Source organism: Budorcas taxicolor, chromosome 21, assembly GCF_023091745.1.
Source record: "Budorcas taxicolor isolate Tak-1 chromosome 21, Takin1.1, whole genome shotgun sequence".
Classification (NCBI taxonomy): domain Eukaryota; kingdom Metazoa; phylum Chordata; class Mammalia; order Artiodactyla; family Bovidae; genus Budorcas; species Budorcas taxicolor.
Window position 1 is genome coordinate 15,889,026 of NC_068930.1, and position 17,831 is coordinate 15,906,856.

The following is a 17,831-nucleotide window of genomic DNA, read 5'->3' on the forward strand; positions in this document are numbered from 1 at the left end:
TCTTATAAGCTTTCCCACACTCTCTGCCTTGACTCAAACCTCAGTATAGTATCATTTATCATAAGGTAACTATTTGACCTTCAGATTTAAACCAGCACCTGGCAATGCAGCCAACTACAATGGTGAGGAGAGCTGAGAACCTAGCTTTTCTCTTAAAAAGGCTCATTTCCAATGGTGCTTAAGTTTCTTTCTGAGCAAAGACAGAAATTGGTTTTAATTTTATTGGCATTAGATATCTTCTCCAGAACAATAAATCAATTGGCTTAATTCCTGTAGTTAAGGAATTGAATGTTGTATACACCTAACATTTTTTTTTAAAAGGCTTACCCATTTTCCAGATGCCTGATCAGGATATAGTGATCTGATCCCAGAATTAACACCACCTTTATAATGGGTTCTTCCCTGGGAGAGGACATGAGGAATGAATGAGGTGGCCTGAAAGTCCTGGAGCAGGGTCTACATCTGCCACTCCGTCAGCAGGAGAGACAGGGTGGCAAGAATAGGGCCTCGTCGAGGATGGAGCCAGCAGTGATAACCCAGGCGCCAGGGAGGAACAGAGCAACTTTCTACTAAACAACGTGAACTGCTCTGGCAGAACAACTGAATCCCAGGGCTGGAGACTCTGATGCTTGGGTACATATGTTTAAAATAGTGGTAGTGTTTCAAATAGCAGCAAGTTCAAGATCTTGTTCTGGCAGCTCAAAGTAGAGAAGACCTTTGCCAAATAATCCTTCCCACTGACTGCCTCAGTCCCTCCTGTGAGCATCCTGATTGGCTGAGAAGGGCTCTGAAAGAGCAGAAACAGTCAGAGTAATTGCTTCTGCAAGGGTTATTGAGGAAATCAACCAGATGTTGAGTATCAGAGAACCTGGCCCAGGGTAACTAGGCAACCATTAGTTCTCTTCCTTGCAAAGAGATCATTACACCTCTTCTGCTGTTTTAACATAAGATAAAGTCCTAAAATTATATTTTTGGAGATTCCTAAAGGTAAAATTAATACACTAAAAATTCCAGAAACCATACGGCCTTTTAGACATTTTTAACTCAGATTCTGCTGCTGCTGCTGCTAAGTCACTTCAGTCGTGTCCAACTCTGTACAACCCCATAGACGGCAGCCCACCAGGCTCCCCTGTCCCTGGGATTCTCCAGGCAAGAACACTGGAGTGAGTTGCCATTGCCTTCTCCAGTGCATGAAAGTGAAAAGTGAAAGTGAAGTCGCTCAGTTGTGTCCGACTCTCTAGCGACCCCATGGACTGCAGCCCACCAGGCTCCTCCATCCAGACTCTACCTGCTTTCAAAGAAATAGCTTTTATGTATCCACCTTCAGTGGTACTGAATATGCATAACCTGGATGTCAGTGAGTATCTTTATTCCTTTCCTTCCATCATATTGTTAAATGTACCAGATCATTCATATACCCCCCAAAATAAGCTGAAATATAGAAGTCACGATTAAACTGAATGAAGATAAAAGAAACATTGTTAATGAAAATGTAATTTACGTACTGTTCTATATGGCCTTCAGATGAATAGGAGAACAATGGATATAATAGGAAAATTATACAAGGATTGAATTTCACAAGGATCACTTGATATTCTACCTGTGCTGGGAGCAAGTCATGTTGCATCAGATCAAATCCTGATTTTATTCTGTTGCCAAATAGCCCATTGTCGCATCCTCGCCTTTTGCCTTTTCATTACAGGGATGTAATCGCAGGATGAACCCCTGAGAGCTTGCTGTTCAACTGCCCGTGTGTGCCTATTTCACAGCCTGCCACTGTTACAGGACCCTCTGGTTAATAAGCAGATAATGGGATATGCAAATTGCATGTACCTGATGAGGAAGGAAAAGTGTGCCTTCTCACCTCTGCATAAATACTAGCTGACTTCTTTGTGACGGTGAAATCATCCCTGTTGGGTGATTGATGGAGTGTCCTGTCCAGGCAAAAAGAACTATCCCTTTCCTTTGAGGAAATATTTGAGGTAATGAAATTGTTTTCTTGCAATTTACAGAAACCTGGAGCATGGGCAAAGCAGGGGGATCTGAGGACTGGGAATCTTTTTTAAATGCGCTCATTAAACCATAAAATAAAATGAGCCTTACACTGCAAAAAGTTTTAATCAGCCCCAGAAGAGTCATGAAATATGATGCCAAAGTCTGAACAACCCCAAGAATCCTCACAAGAGGTCATATTGATAAGGAAACTCACCAGAGGCAGAACCATGGTGAGCTGGCCCTGTTATCAAAGAGAACAAGAAGGTGATCTAGTAATTTTTAAACATCAGGAGTTATTTGAGGTTCTGTATTAGCCTTCTCTGGGATAAGGTTCCTTTGGATATAGCATCGCAAATAACCAGCCGATCAACTCACTGCTCTGAAACAGAAGAAAGAGCACGGGGTTTGCAGAGAAAAGACGTGGCTTTGATGGATGACTTAAGACATGGCTTCATTTTCTCATCTATAAATAGAAACAATTATAAAGGCTTTTCATAGGATCATTTATGTTACTTTTTTTTTTTTTTTTTTTTTTTACCATATCATGAGACTTGTGAGGATCTTAGTTCCCCAGCCAGGGATTGAATTCAGGCCCTCTGGAGTCAAAGCACAGAGTCCTAACTTCTGGACCCTCAGGGAATTGCTTGTAAGTTTGTTTTTTTATTGAAGTATAGTTGATTTACAGTGTTGTATTAATTACTTCTGCACAGCAAAGTAACTCAGTTATGCATACATTCTTTTTCATCTTCTTTTCCATTATAGTTTATAACAGGATATTGAATATAAGTTCCTGTGCTATATAGCATGACTTTGCTGTTAATTCATTCTATCTATCTATACCGGTTTATATATGCTAATCCCAAACCCCCGATTCATCTCTCCCCCACCTCCTTCCCCCTTTGCAGCCACCAGTCTCTTCTCTGTGTCTGATTCTATTTCTGTTTCATACATAGGTTCATTTGTGTCTTATTTTAGACTCTACATAAAAGTGGTATCATATGGCGTTTGGCTTTCTTTCTCACTTACTTCATTTAGCAAGATAATCTCCAGTTGTATCCATGTTGCTGCAAATGGTATTTTCATTCTTTTTAGGGCCGAGTAGTAGTCCATTGTATATATGTACCATTGATGGTTGGATGGCATCAGTGACTCGGCGGACATGAGTCTGAGCAAACTCTGGGTGTTGGTGATGGACAGGGAAGCCTGGCGTGCCTCAGCCCTTGGGGGTCACAAAGAGTCGGACATGACTGAGCAACTGAACTGAACTGAACCATTGTAAATATGTATAAAAGGAGGTGGTACATATATACAATGGAATACTACTCAGCCATTGTAAGTTTCAAAAGTTGGGATAATTATGGGGACTGTGTTCCGAGCAGCTTCAGTTGCTGCTGCTGCTGCTAAGTTGTTTCAGTCGTGTCCGACTCTGTGCGACCCCATAGACGGCAGCCCACTAGGCTCCTTTGTCAGTGGGATTCTCCAGGCAAGAACACTGGAGTGGGTTGCCATTTCCTTCTCCAATGCATGAAAGTGAAAAGTGAAAGTGAAGTCGCTCAGTCATGCCCAACTCTTAGCGACCCCATGGACTGGAGCCCACCAGGCTCCTCCGCCCATGGGATTTTCCAGGCAAGAGTACTGGAGTGGGGTGCCGTTGCAGCTTCCCTCTGCTGGTACTAAATCCCCTTGTCCCCTTCTCCAGCCTCGTCTCTGCCCTGGGGGAGCTGCCTGGATGAATTTTCCTGATCTTCACATCCTCTGACTTTAGGGTGGTTTTGACAATGGTAAGCAGGAGGAGGAACACAGAAAGAAAAAGAAGAGTGGGTTTGGGATTATATTCCTTTGAGTCTTTCCTGGCAAGGTCAACCCACCTTTGAACTAAGGTGGTACTTAACCTTCTGTTTGTGAATTCTAATAACTGCCCCCTCATCATTCCTTTATATATAAATGCCCCTCAACTTTGTTACTAGTCCAAGATCCTGTTTTATCCTTTGTGATTTTACTATATATGGCTCATACCATCTGAAGAGGTATATTCATTAAACCTTACTCAGATTATCCTAATTATCCTAATGTCTTGTTTGTGTCCTGCTAGGTACCTCAATAATGTACACTCTAAAAATGTTTCCTGGGCTAATACACCTAACGGTTCTAAAGTAATAAAAAGAAGTCCAAAACCAACAGTCAAATTCTCTATTTTCCAACTGCTCGTTTATAATTCTTCTATTACAGAAGCCATGACAATGGGAAAGTCCTGCAGGCCCACAACAATTTGTATGTAGAAAATGAAATCGGGTGAATCATTTCCACTTTCATCTGGGTTTCTCATTAGCAATCAGGATGCTAAAACCTGTGTTACTAAGCAAACCAGGTACACACATCTGTTTATAGTTTGTTCTTGTTATTGCTGTTTAGTCTCTAAGTTGTGTCAGACTCTTTTGCGACCCGATGGGCTGTAGCCTGCCGGGCTCTTCTGCCCATGGAATTTTCCTGGCAAGAATACTGGAGTGGGTTGCCATTTCTTCTTCCCAGGATATCTTCTCAACCCAGTGATCAAACCCATGTCTCACGTCTCTTGCATTAGCGGGGGGGGGGGGGGTCTGTACCATTAGTGCCCCCTGGGAAGTCCTAGTAGTTGTTGATGGATTAAGTTGGAATGACTTTCACATACAGATAATCTGAGAATGGAAATAATACCACTAAAGAGTTAAAGACAGAACTTTAAAAAAAGATTATCTATTTTGCTTGCTGTGTCTTAGCTGTGGCATGCTGCATCTTAGTTGCACCTGCGGGATCTTTCACTGTGGCTCACAGACTCTAGCTGGAGCTTGGGATCAGTAGTTATGGTGAGTGGGCTTGGTTGCTTCATGGCATGTGGGATCAAACCCATGTCCCCTGCATTGCAGGGCAGCTTGTTAACCACTGGACAACCAGGGAAGTCCCAAGACAGAACATTTTAAGAAAGGCCATAGAAATGCCTTGCATTTGGAGAGTCCTGAATCTGAGGCCCCAACTTTCCCTCTGATTATCTGTCACTTTCAGCCACCTGCACTTTTTTTAGACCCTACCTATGGTCTTTCAAGTACAATTTGGAGATATCAGCACCTTTCCCATCAGAATCTCTGACTGGAGGGGATGTGATTATCAGTAAAGGTTATAAAATATGATTACATTTTGCAAAATTAGACTCTATGCAAATACGTCACTTTGTTGTTAATAAAAAAACATGAAAATAGGTATGTACAAATGCATCAAGACTGGAAGAGTCCCTGGGGCTCATAATTAAATGCTCCTGGGAGGCAGAACCCTTGAATGTTTCTAGAATTAAACACTTAGGATGGACTAGGGAGAAGAGCATCAAAGGGAACCCCTTTTTTTGATAATGGGAAAGCAAGAGATGATCATTGGAGGAAAGAATGCAGTTGAAAATTTTTGACAAGAAAGAGACAACTGAACTGCTTCAAAACTTTCCTAAGGTGACCTTTCTAAGATCACCCTGACCTAAGGTGACTAAGCTTCCTGGTTTGCTCAGGTCTGCAGTATTTTATGGGACTTGGGACTTTCAGAGCTAAAATCAGGGTGGCAACCAAGGCAACCAAGAAGATATGTGTGCTCAGGCACTCAGTTATGTCTGACCCTTTCATGACCCCACAGACTGTAGCCCACCAGAGTCCTCTGCCCATGAGATTTTCCAGGCAGGAATTCTGGAGTGGGTCACAATTTCCTACCCCCAGGGTATCTTCCCAACCCAGAGAGCGAACCCACATCTCCTGTGTATTCTGTATTGGCAGGGATATTCTAGTGTTACTCAGGAAACCCGTGAAGACATGGTCAGTTCAGTTCAGTCGCTCAGTCGTGTCCGACTTTTGCAACCCCATGAATCGCAGCACACCAGGCCTCTCTGTCCATCACCATCTCCCAGAGTTCACTCAGACTCAGGTCCATCGAGTCAGTGATGCCATCCAGCCATCTCATCCTCTGTCGTCCCCTTCTCCTCCTGCCCCCAATCCCTCCCAGCATCAGAGTCTTTTCCAATGAGTCAACTCTTCTCATGAGGTGGCCAAAGTACTGGAGCTTCAGCTTTGGCATCATTCCTTCCAAAGAAATCCTAGGGCTGATCTCCTTTAGAATGGACTGGTTGGATCTCTTTGCAGTCCAAGGGACTCTCAAGAGTCTTCTCCAACACCACAGTTTAAAAGTATCAATTCTTTGGCACTCAACCTTCTTCACAGTCCAACTCTCACATCCATACATGACCACAGGAAAAACCATAGCCTTGACTAGACGGACCTTTATTGGCAAAGTAATGTCTCTGCTTTTGAATATGCTATCTAGGTTGGTCATAACTTTTCTTCCAAGGAGTAAGCGTCTTTTAATTTCATGGCTGCAGTCACCATCTGCAGTGATTTTGGAGCCCAAGAAAATAAAGTCTGACACTGTTTCCACTGTTTCCCCATCTATTTCCCATGAAGTGATGGGACTGGATGCCATGATCTTCGTTTTCTCAACGTTGAGCTTTAAGCCAACTTTTTCACTCTCCTCTTTCACTTTCATCAAGAGGCTTTTTAGTTCCTCTTCACTTTCTGCCATAAGGGTGGTGTCATCTGCATATCTGAGATTATTAATATTTCTCCTGGCAATCTTGATCCCAGCTTGTGTTTCTTCCAGTCCAGCGTTTCTCACGATGTACTCTGCATAGAAGTTAAATAAGCAGGGTGACAATATACAGCCTTGACATACTCCTTTTCCAGTTTGGAACCAGTCTGTTGTTCCATGTCCAGTTCTAACTGTTGCTTCCCGACCTGCATACAGATTTCTCAAGAGGCAGGTTAGGTGGTCTGGTATTCCCATCTCTTTCAGAATTTTCCACAGTTTATTGTGACCCACACAGTCAAAGGCTTTGGCATAGTCAATAAAGCAGAAATCAATGTTTTTCTGTAACTCTCTTGCATTTTCCATGATCCAGCGGATGTTGGCAATTTGATCTCTGGTTCCTCTGCCTTTTCTAAAACCAGCTTGAACATCAGGGAGTTCACAGTTCACGTATTGCTGAAGCTGACTTGGAGAATTTTGAGCATTACTCTACTAGCATGTGAGATGAGTGCAATCTGTGGTAGTTTGAGCATTCTTTGGCATTGCCTTCCTTTGGAACTGGAATGAAAACTGACCTTTTCCAGTCCTGTGGCCACTGCTGAGTTTTCCAAATTTGTTGGCATATTGAGTGTAGCACTTTCACAGCATCATCTTTCAGAATTTGAAATAGCTCAACTGGAATTCCACCACCTCCATTAGCTTTGTTCGTAGTGATGCTTTCTAAGGCCCACTTGACTTCACAGTCCAGGATGTCTGGCTCTAGATTAGTGATCACATCATCGTGATTATCTGGGGTGTGAAGATCTTTTTTGTACAGTTCTTCTATGTATTCTTGCCACCTCTTCTTAATATCTTCTGCTTCTGTTAGGTCCATACCATTTCTGTCCTTTATCAAGCCCATCTTTGCATGAAATGTTCCCTTGGTATCTATAATTTTCTTGAAGAGATCTCTAGTCTTTCCCATTCTGTTGTTTTCCTCTATTTCTTTGCATTGATTGCTGAAGAAGGCTTTCTTATCTCTTTTTGCCATTCTTTGGAACTCTGCATTCAGATGCTTATCTTTCCTTTTCTCCTTTGCTTTTTGCCTCTCTTCTTTTCACAGCTATTTGTAAGGCCTCCCCAGACAGCCATTTTGCTTTTTTGCATTTCTTTTCCATGGAGATGGTCTTGATCCCTGTCTCCTGTACAATGTCACGAACCTCATTCCATAGTTCATCATGCACTCTATCTATCAGATCTAGGCCCTTAAATCTATTTCTCACTTCCACTGTATAATCATAAGGGATTTGATTTAGGTCATACCTGAATGGTCTAGCGGTTTTCCTTACTTTCTTCAATTTGAGTCTAATTTTGTTAATAAGAGTTCATGATCTGAGCCACAGTCAGCTCCCGGTCTTGTTTTTGTTGACTGTGTAGAGCTTCTCCATCTTTGGCTGCAAAGAATATAATCAATCTGATTTCGGTGTTGACCATCTGGTGATGTCCATGTGTAGAGTCTTCTCTTGTGTTGTTGGAAGAGAGTGTTTGCTATGACCAGTGCATTTTCTTGGCAAAAGTCTATTAGCGTTTGCCCTGCTTCATTCCACATTCCAAGGCCAAATTTGCCTGTTACTCCAGGTGTTTCTTGTCTTCCTACTTTTGCATTCCAGTCCCCTAGAATGAAAAGGACATCTTTTTTGGGTGTTAGTTCTAAAAGGTCTTGTAGGTCTCCATAAATGGTCACCCTACTTATATCTCCCCACTCCAGCGGGCAGATTATTGTACCTTTGCTTCTCTGGGTATAGTGGTATTTCTCCACTGAAATTCACTTTATGTCCTCTTTTAAAAAGTGCTTTTCACACTTTCACTTGCCTAGTCCTTCTGCTAAACATGTAGAAGAAAAAGAGGCACCCAGGGACCTCTGTCCCTTGGAAGGGTAGTGTATTGGTACCCGTATGATTACTATTTTTATGTGTCTTGTTACTTTTTTAATACTCTCTCAATTACTGCCAAAAAGAGCAATTGAATAAGCCAGCCCACCCTCCAACAGGAATTTCACCATTTCATTCTGCATGCTACCAATAGAGACAGTTTTGGGGGAAAAATACTGTTTTCTTGTGATTCCACAAATATTATGCAAAATGTGTTCTCTCTTCACAGTTGCTATGGCTTGGATCCTCTGCTTATACAACTGCTTTTGCCTGAAGGAGAGTTTGGGTGCATGAAAATACTGCAGATAGGCTTTTGATTTTTGATGACTGGTGACCACGGTCCTCTCATTAACCAGCTGAGGACCCTGAGCTCCTCTCTCCAGAGCTAACACTGCTGCAGCAGAAAAGAGAGAGCAGAGCCAAACTGTAGCAATTATCCTCAATTTTACTAAAATTTAATTTAGCTCCATTCACTTTCACCAGCTTCTTGGCACATATGCTAAACCCAAGGAGCTAGGCATGGATGTAAGAGGAAAAAATCATAGCTCTTAATCCACTGGGAGATCAGAGTCTGATAGGGAGGCTAACACACAATTACCCCAGAAGGCAGGTGATGGTGAGTGCTGAGCCACTAAAGTGGAGCCCCAGAGACAGTATCCAAGCATCACGTGGAAGCTAGTGAGATGTGTAGAATCTCCAATGCCTGACAGACCTAGTGAATTGGATGCGGTATTTTAGCAAGCTCCCTGGTGAGCTTGTTATGCACTTGAAAGCCTGAGAAGCTTAAGAAATGTAAAGCATCTCTTTACATCTCAAATAAGAAATGTAAAAGCAAAATGCTTATACCTGGAGGGAGGGATGCCAGCAGTTGAGAGCCTCCCTGAAAAAGGAATGAGGGAGAAAATCCTCAAAGCATTGACATGACTCTAGGGGAATGCCAGTTGGATAGAGAGCAGCAAACTGGAGCGTAGGATTGAGACTGAGATGAGCTGAGATCAGTGTCATCAAAGGGCTTGGATCTGGACTCAGTCTGGAGAAATGAAAAGTCAATGATGATTTTGATGAAGATAAAAGTTTGATCAGGACTGTGCTTTAGAAACACACCAAGGATTGCTATGTGAAGGGCAGAAGTGAGGGAGGAAATTAGAATCAGTAAGATATGTGTTTTAAAACAGCATCAGATATTAACCACCCCCTCCCTTCCCAGGGAACTTGTCAACAGCAGTGTCCCAGGGCCCCACTGCACCTTTCCTTCAAATGATGCTGCTGTTCCCTGACATCTGAGAACACCTGTAGATAGAATGATTCATGCTTTCCTTTGGGGAAAAAACTATAATTTATTTCCCCTGGGGCAGTTCTGATTTGGGGAAATGTACTGAGCTAAATGAAATTTCCCCCAAAAGATACATCCATGTGCTAATAGCCAGAAACTGTGCATGTAATCTTACTTGGATAAAGATTCTTTGCAGATGTACATGGTCTGGATTAAACAAGTAAGCTGTGGATCTAGTGACAAGTGTCCTTATAAAAGGCAGAAGACCCAGTTAAAGGGGAAGAGAAGGAAAGAGATCCTGTGAAGACAGACAGAAACAGAGAATGGAGAGACACAGCCCCAAGCCAAGGAATGCCTAGATCCACCTGAAATAGGAAGGGGCAGGGAAGCATTCACCCCTAGAGCTTTCAGAGGCAGCACAACCCTGCCAACACCTTGATTTTGAACTTCTGGCCTCCAGCACTAGGAGGGAATGGATTTTTCTTTTAAGCCACCTAATTTGTGATAACTTATTACAATAATTTTAAGAAATAATTCAGGGAGTGATTGGGACTTTTGGATTTACATATGCAAATGAAGGACCACTTTAAAAAGTCATATAAAAACATAAAATCAAAACTATGATGGTGAAAGAAAGAAAGATCGCGCTAAGTCGTGTCCGACTCTTGCAATTCCATGAATTGTAGCCCACCAGGCTCCTCTGTCCATGGGATTCTCCAGGCAAAAATACTGGAGTGGGTTGCCATTTCTTACTCCAGGAGAACTTCCTGACCCAGGAATTGAACCCAGGTCTCCCGCATTGTACATAGATGCTTTACCAACTGAGCTACATGGGAATACATGAGGGTGAACCACAATGCAAATGATAGCGTTGGTGTCTGGACTTGAGCAAAACATGTCCCTTTATCCCCATTAGCTGGCCGTCTGTCCTGAGTCATTTCCCATCATTATGGTTGCACAGAATCATATATGTTCTTTCTGTGTTCCTCCTCCCCTAACACAGAACTAATAACACATGCATTTCTTTCATCTAAGTCAGTGTTTCCCAAGTGATTGGCAGAGTAATGTGCCCTCCCCAAATATGTCCGGTCCCAGAGCTTGTGAATAAATTACCCTGCCTGGCCGAGGGATGATGCCAGTGTGTTTAATGAAGGATTTTGAAGTGGCAAGATTATCCTGGACTATCCAAGTGCAACCAATATAATCATAGGGACCTGGTAAAGAATCCTCCTGCAATGTGGAGACCTGGATTCAATCCCTGGGTTGGGAAGGTCCCCTGGAGAAGGGAAAAGCTACCCACTCCAGTATTCTGGCCTAGAGAATCCCATGGACAGAGGAGCCTGGTGGGCTATAGTCCAGGGGGTTGCAGAGTCGGACATGACTGAACAACTGTGTTCCTTAGGAAAGCCACAGGCTATTGCAATATTTAAGCTTTTTTTTACCCTCTAAGAACTAATGTCATTGTCTTGGGGCAATATTGTTCCTGTTAACATCCATGCTCCAATTTATATCCATCTTTCTTGGTACAGCTCAAGTGTTATCTGTTCCATAAAGCTTTCCCAAATAATCCAAGACGTTTTGGATTATAGGTGCACTTTAGTGATCACCTCACCTGCTGCCCAATTTTAATCCATGTGACTTTGACTACTCATATATTTATTCTTGAATATCTTTTTCAGTCAACCTCTTTGGAAAGGTGAAATATCCAGTGGCTAAACTCTGCTGAAAAACTTTTTCACAGGTTGAGCTAAAACCCATCTTCCTACAGCTTCTATCCATTGGTCTTAACCCTATCCTTTCAGGAGGGTGTAAAATGCAGTCGATTGTTTTGTTCATACAACTGTACTTTTTGCCAAGGACCCTCTTCAAGGTTGCTGTTCTGAACCTGACATTCTCAGAGCTGAACTAAGTTGTTTCAGGTACAGTTTGACCAGAATAAAGAAGAGCAGGATCTTACCTGCCTTATTCTGCATAATATATTCCTACAGAAGCAGCTTTTGTTAACAATATTTTGTCAGCCACATTACACTCTTGATTCACATTATGCTTACTGTTAGCTAAAATGTTCAGCATTTGCTGATGCTAATCCTGTTGGGTTTTGGAAAATTTTCAGGACCTCGTGCTTATTCCTATTAACTTCTATTACATTCATCTCTCTAAGCCTTTTGATGTTTATTTAGAGCCAGATTCTGGTAAAAGCACAAGCATAATCTCCTAACATTTGAACATCTGCAACATGAATATGCCTTTCTGTTTTTCCATGTTATTAATACCATAAATATTAAACTATCAAGGTAGGTCTAAGGCCAAACCCCTGAAGTACACTGCTAGAAAACTCTCTTGAGATAGACATTTATTATTAACCAGCTTAACTGGGTTCAATCAACAGCCATATAATAATACAACTCTTTAATCTTTCATATGTGTCTGTATTTAGTTCATAAGGCTCTAGAAAGATACTGTACCTTGTTGATGTCTCCTGGGGCTACCTCTTTTTCCTAATCTTTAGCACGTGCATGTGTGTGCTCAGTCGTGTCTGATTCTATTTGACTCCATGGACTAGCCTGCCAGACTCCTCTGTCCATGGGATTTTCCAGGTAAGGATACTGGAGCAAGTTGCCCTTCCCTTCTCCAGGGGATCTTCCCAACCCAGGGAATGAACTCGAGTGAACTCAAGTCTCTGGCATGTCCTGCACTGACAGGCAGATTCTTTACAACTAAGCCACCTGGGAAGCCCAATCCTTAGCATAGTAAATTTCGAAAAAAAAAGGAGATGATATGACTTGTTTTCAAGGTTCTCAGTCTGTCTCCTTGTCAACATCACTGCCTCCTCTCAGTGCTCACAACCAGAAGCTGGTATTTCATTTCAGAATCTTACCCAGTGACTAGGCAGAAGGATGCTTAGACAGGAAGCAGACTGGGAGAGGGCTTCCTGGGCCATCCTATTCTCTACCTCCTGTGATCCTGGGTAAAGCTCTGACTTCTCTGAATGTCGAGATCAGTAAAACAGACACCCCTGCCAAAGGGCACAGGAGGCATCAGGACAGCTCTGGAGTCTGAATGAATGGGAACCAAACCATAGTAAAGGCGGCCTGGCCAGCTCATGAGATTTCCCTCCATGTTTTCAACCACAGAAGTAAGGAATTACAAGCTTTCACAAGCATTACCAGAGATAGAGATATTAGGAGCTTCCAAGGGAAGCAAGAATGAAAAGAAATAGATTGGTGGAGAGACAGAGGGTTTTGGATTCCAAAGAGTAGAGAGAAAGACTCAAGATCTTCATTCATAACTTCTAAATCTCCAACCCCTAAACTTCCAAGCATTCAAGTTTTTTCTCCTTCTCAGTGTGGGCATTTCAGTTAAGAAATCACCAGAAAATAATAATAACCTCTTAGGGAAAAATTATAAAATATTTAAAGAACTAAGAGCTATAAGAAAAAATAAGAGCAACCCAGCAGAGCAGAAGCAGGGCTAACAAAACAGAAAAAGTAGTGATTCACAATAAGATTAATAAATATGCTTAAAGTGTTAAAGAAGTATTCTTAGAAATATGAAGCAGGAACAAGCATTATAAAGAACCAACCAAATATATTTGGTATTAAAAGTATAGTTGCTAAAATGAATAGCTCAGAAGGTGGTTTGAGAAATACAATAGATTCAACCAAAAGCCTTAAGAGCTAGGAGATTTGCAGGAATCTACCCAAAAGGCATTAGAATGGAATTAAGCGGGGTAAGAGGGCTTCCCTTTTGTCTCAGCTGGTAAAGAATATGCCTGAAATGTGGGAGACCTTGGTTCGATCTCTGGGTTGGGAAGATTCCCTGGAGAAGGGAAAGGCTACCCATTCCAGTATTCTGGCCTAGAGAATCCCGTGGACTACAGTTCATGGAGTCACAAAGAGTTGGACATAACTGAGGGATTTTCAGTTAAGGCAGGGGTCAGAAGAAAAGAGAATAAAATGATAAAGGTAGAAACTTCCGCATCCAACTAATTAGAATTTCAAGACAAGAAGAAAAGGTAAAACGAAGGTAGGGTACATTTGAAGAAATGATAATTGAGAGAGTCCTAGACCTAAAAAGATTTAAGACTTTGGGTTGAAAAAGGCAAAAAGGGAGTCAATCCAGATCAACAAGAAAGCTTACCTTTACAGAAGCCACTTTATAGGCTACTGGCCAGAACTGCCCCATGTGACATGGAGAGATGAGGCCCTCATTAACTTAGACCAATCATATTTCATCTATGAAGTTATATGTGTTTTTAATAGTTCTATTTTTTCCAGAACATTAAAATCATTGAAAATTGAGAAGTCAGTGTATTAAAACTCATGTTACTTTATATCTAAATATTTCAGTTCAGTCGCTCAGTCGTGTCCGACTCTTTGTGACCCCATGGACTGCAGCATGCCAGGCTTCCCTGTCCATCACCAACTCCAGAACCTTGCTCAAACGCATGTCCATCGAGTTGGTGATGCTATCCAATCATCTCATCCTCTGCCATCCCCTTCTTCTCCTGCCTTAAATCTTTTGCAGCATCAGGGTCTTTTCTATTGAGTCAGTTCTTTGCATTCGGGGGCCAAAGTATTGGAGTTTCAGCATCAGTCTTTTCAATGAATATTCAGACTGATTTCCTTTAGGATGAACTGGTTGGATCTCCTTGTTGTCCAAGGGACTCTTCAGAGTCTTCTCCAACACCACATTTCAAAAGCATCAGTTCTTCAGCACTCAGCTTTCTTTATAGTTCAGCTCTCACATCCTTAAATGACTACTGGAAAAACCATATCTTTGACTAGATGGGCCTTTGTTGGCAAAGTAATGTCTCTGCTTTTTAATATGCTGTCTAGGTTGGTCATAGCTTTTCTTCCAAGGAGCAAGCATCTTTTAATTTCATGGCTGCAATCACCATCTGCAGAGATTTTGGAGCCTAAGAAAAGAAAGTCTGTCTCTGTTTCCATTGTTTCCCATATTTGCCCTGAAGTGATGGGACTGGATGCCATGATTTTAGTTTTCTGAATATTGAGTGTTAAGCCAACTTTTTCACTCTCCTCTTTCATTTTCATCAAGAGGCTCTTTAGTTCCTCTTTGCTTTTGCCATAAGAGTGACATCATCTGCCGTGGATCATGTTTGAGGTTGTTGATATTTCTCCCTGCAATCTTGATATCAGCTTGTGCTTCATCCAGCTGAGCATTTTTCATGATGTGCTCTGCATGTAAATTAGATAAGCAAGGTGACAATATACATCCTTGAAATACTCCTTTTGCGATTTGGAACCAGTCCTTTGTTCCAAGTCTAAAACAGGCTTGATTGTAATTTTACTTTCTTGACTTCAATAGAAGCAAACTCAACAATATTATTTTCAACTTAAGGCAAAATCAGCCAAGAAGTCAGTTTTGGCCACCTGCTACAAAGGGCTGACTCATTGGAAAAGTCCCTAAAGCTGAGAAAGATTGAGGCCAGGAGGAGAAACAGGAGACAGAGGATGAGATGGTTATATAGCATCACTGATTCAATGGACATGAGTTTGAGTGAACTCCAGGAGACAGTGAAGGACAGGGAAGCCTGGCGTGCTGCAGTCCATGGGATCACAAAGAGTTGAACATGACTTAGTGACTGAACAAGAGCAACAACAGTTTTGGAAATTTATGACTGGCTCTGAGATGATGCAGGATGCCCTGAAGAGAGAGGACTGCCTGCACATTTGGTTCTAATCTGCACATGACATGGATCATGTTTGAAATGGGCCATACCTCCTCCTAGTGCTTCGGGAGCCCCATCAACTAATACTGATCGCTCCTCAGTTGCTCCTTAAATGGCTTTGCAGGCTTTAAAACCCCATCACAGGTGTGCCATGAATGCCACAGGTCCTGCCCATCCGCCAGTCAATGTTTGCTTGCAAAACTCTTCTGTTGGTTTGTTTGATTGGGAGTGCTATTCAGACTGCTCAGGTTGAAGCCACACCTACCTTTGTGAAACATACTTTGTGGATCTGCTAAGTCATTTAGTTAGAAAATCACATGAGAGTGGGTGATTGATTCTACTCAGGTTCTTCTCACCTGGTTGTAATGAAGCTGTATTTATGGCAATCTCCTTGGCCACCACCAAAGTCTATCTTTCCAAGCAATGGTGATATCCCAATTAAAAGTGAAAATCTAGGTGCCGGTCAAATGTTTTGGAGAAGGACTAAAAGAATTATTGAAAAGTTGATAAATTATTGAAACCACAGTTTTTTGATTATTTTTAAGGTAAGAATGGAATTGATTCTTTCTTCTGTTCTCCCTGATTCATTCTATTTCTCCCCTCTTTGGAGGTAGGTGAGCTGTTCATAGAAGCAGGGTCATCTGCTCATTGGAGAATTTAAGTCCTATGGTGTGTGAGTATGGGTTCTCAGTCTCTCGCGTGTGTCTGACTGTTTGTGACTCCGTGGACTGTAGCCCACCAGGCTCCTCTGTCCATGGGATTTTCCAGGCAAGAATACAGGAGTGGGTTGCCATTTTCTACTTCAAGAGATCTTCCTGACCCAGGCATTGAGCCCTCATCTCTGCATCTTCACATTGGCAAGTGGATTCTTAACCACTGAGTCACCTGGGAAGCCCAGGTCCTATGGTATTGGATCTCAAACTTTTAGAGGCCATCAGAATTATCTAGAAGGCTTGTTAAAACACAGTTGTCTGGCTGGGTTCCAGCCCCAGAGTTTCTGATTCAGCAGGTCTGGGATACAGTGGAATATTTGCTTTTCTAATGAATTCCCAGGGCCTGTTGATGCTGCAGGCCCAGGAACTACATTTTCAGACACATTGTACTGGAGTGATGCGTGTAAATAGAGAAGTCTTGCTAAACAGCAAGATTTCACTTTCAAGTGATAAGTGTATCTATTCTATAACACAACTAAGTGGACACTTGTATTGAAATAAACCAAAATTTCATACACAGACCACATACTGGTCTGGTTGTTTGGAATAGTCCTTCTCAATCCTTAAATGCACTCAACATCACCCAAGAAGCTTGCTAAAACACAGATTCCAATCCAGGCAATATAAAGGAAAACACTGGATTTCCATTTCTCACTTGTGATGCTCCACAGCTCACACCTGAAGTAGCAAGAGGGTTAAAAACAAGCCCTATTTGACACAGCTTTTCATTAAATCGCTTACTGTTGGTTCAGAATAGAAGGCTTTTGTTCCTGTGAACAACTGGTGAAAAATACATTAAATTCAGAAACGTTTTGAGGGTTTTTCCCCACTAATGTTTATTAAAAAACAAATTTTTATTGCATGACTTCTGTGTTGAGCAACTTTCTTAGTATTACACTTCCCTTCAGTGAGGGAGATGCCGAGAAACATACAGAATGTGAGATGGTCTGAGATGCAGTCTCATCCAGAGCTTTCGGGCCTCAGGGACTCCTAGATCTTTATTTTAACCCCCCACCCCCACCCCCGAGCACCAGCAGTTCTCCAGAACTTCAATATGACTTTATAAGAAATTGGGCAGGATTCCCACCGTGGTGCAAAGCAACTTTAATACAAGGATTGACCTCAAGTAATAGAAAAGGCCCCATCCACTGGTTCACCACCTGTGATCAATGAAATGAAATCAGGTTCAGCTGCCAGGGCAACCTCCTTGCAGCATCAGCAGCAAGCATTTTACAGCTTCCTCTGTCCAGCACAGTCCCAAATATACATACATTAGAGCCAGGATGACCACCCCTTCCGGTTTACCCAGGGCTATCTGCATTTTGGCACTGAATGCTTTGCATCCTAGGAAAACGCTCAGTCCCAAACAAACAGGGACAGTTGGTCAGCCTGTGTGCAACATGGCAGGGATCTTTGCTGATATTCTTTCTGCTCGATTCCCAGCAGTGTGGCACGCTGGAATTCTGTTTACACCTCCACATCCTCATCTGTTCTTTTTTAAGTTAAATAAATCGGAAAGAGAAACACCAGTATGGTGTATTAACACATATATGTAGAATCTAGAAAAAGTGATACAGATGATCTTTTTTGCAAGGCAGAAAAAGAGACATAGATTTAGGGTCAAATGCATGGATACCAAGGGGATTGAGGGGGGAGAG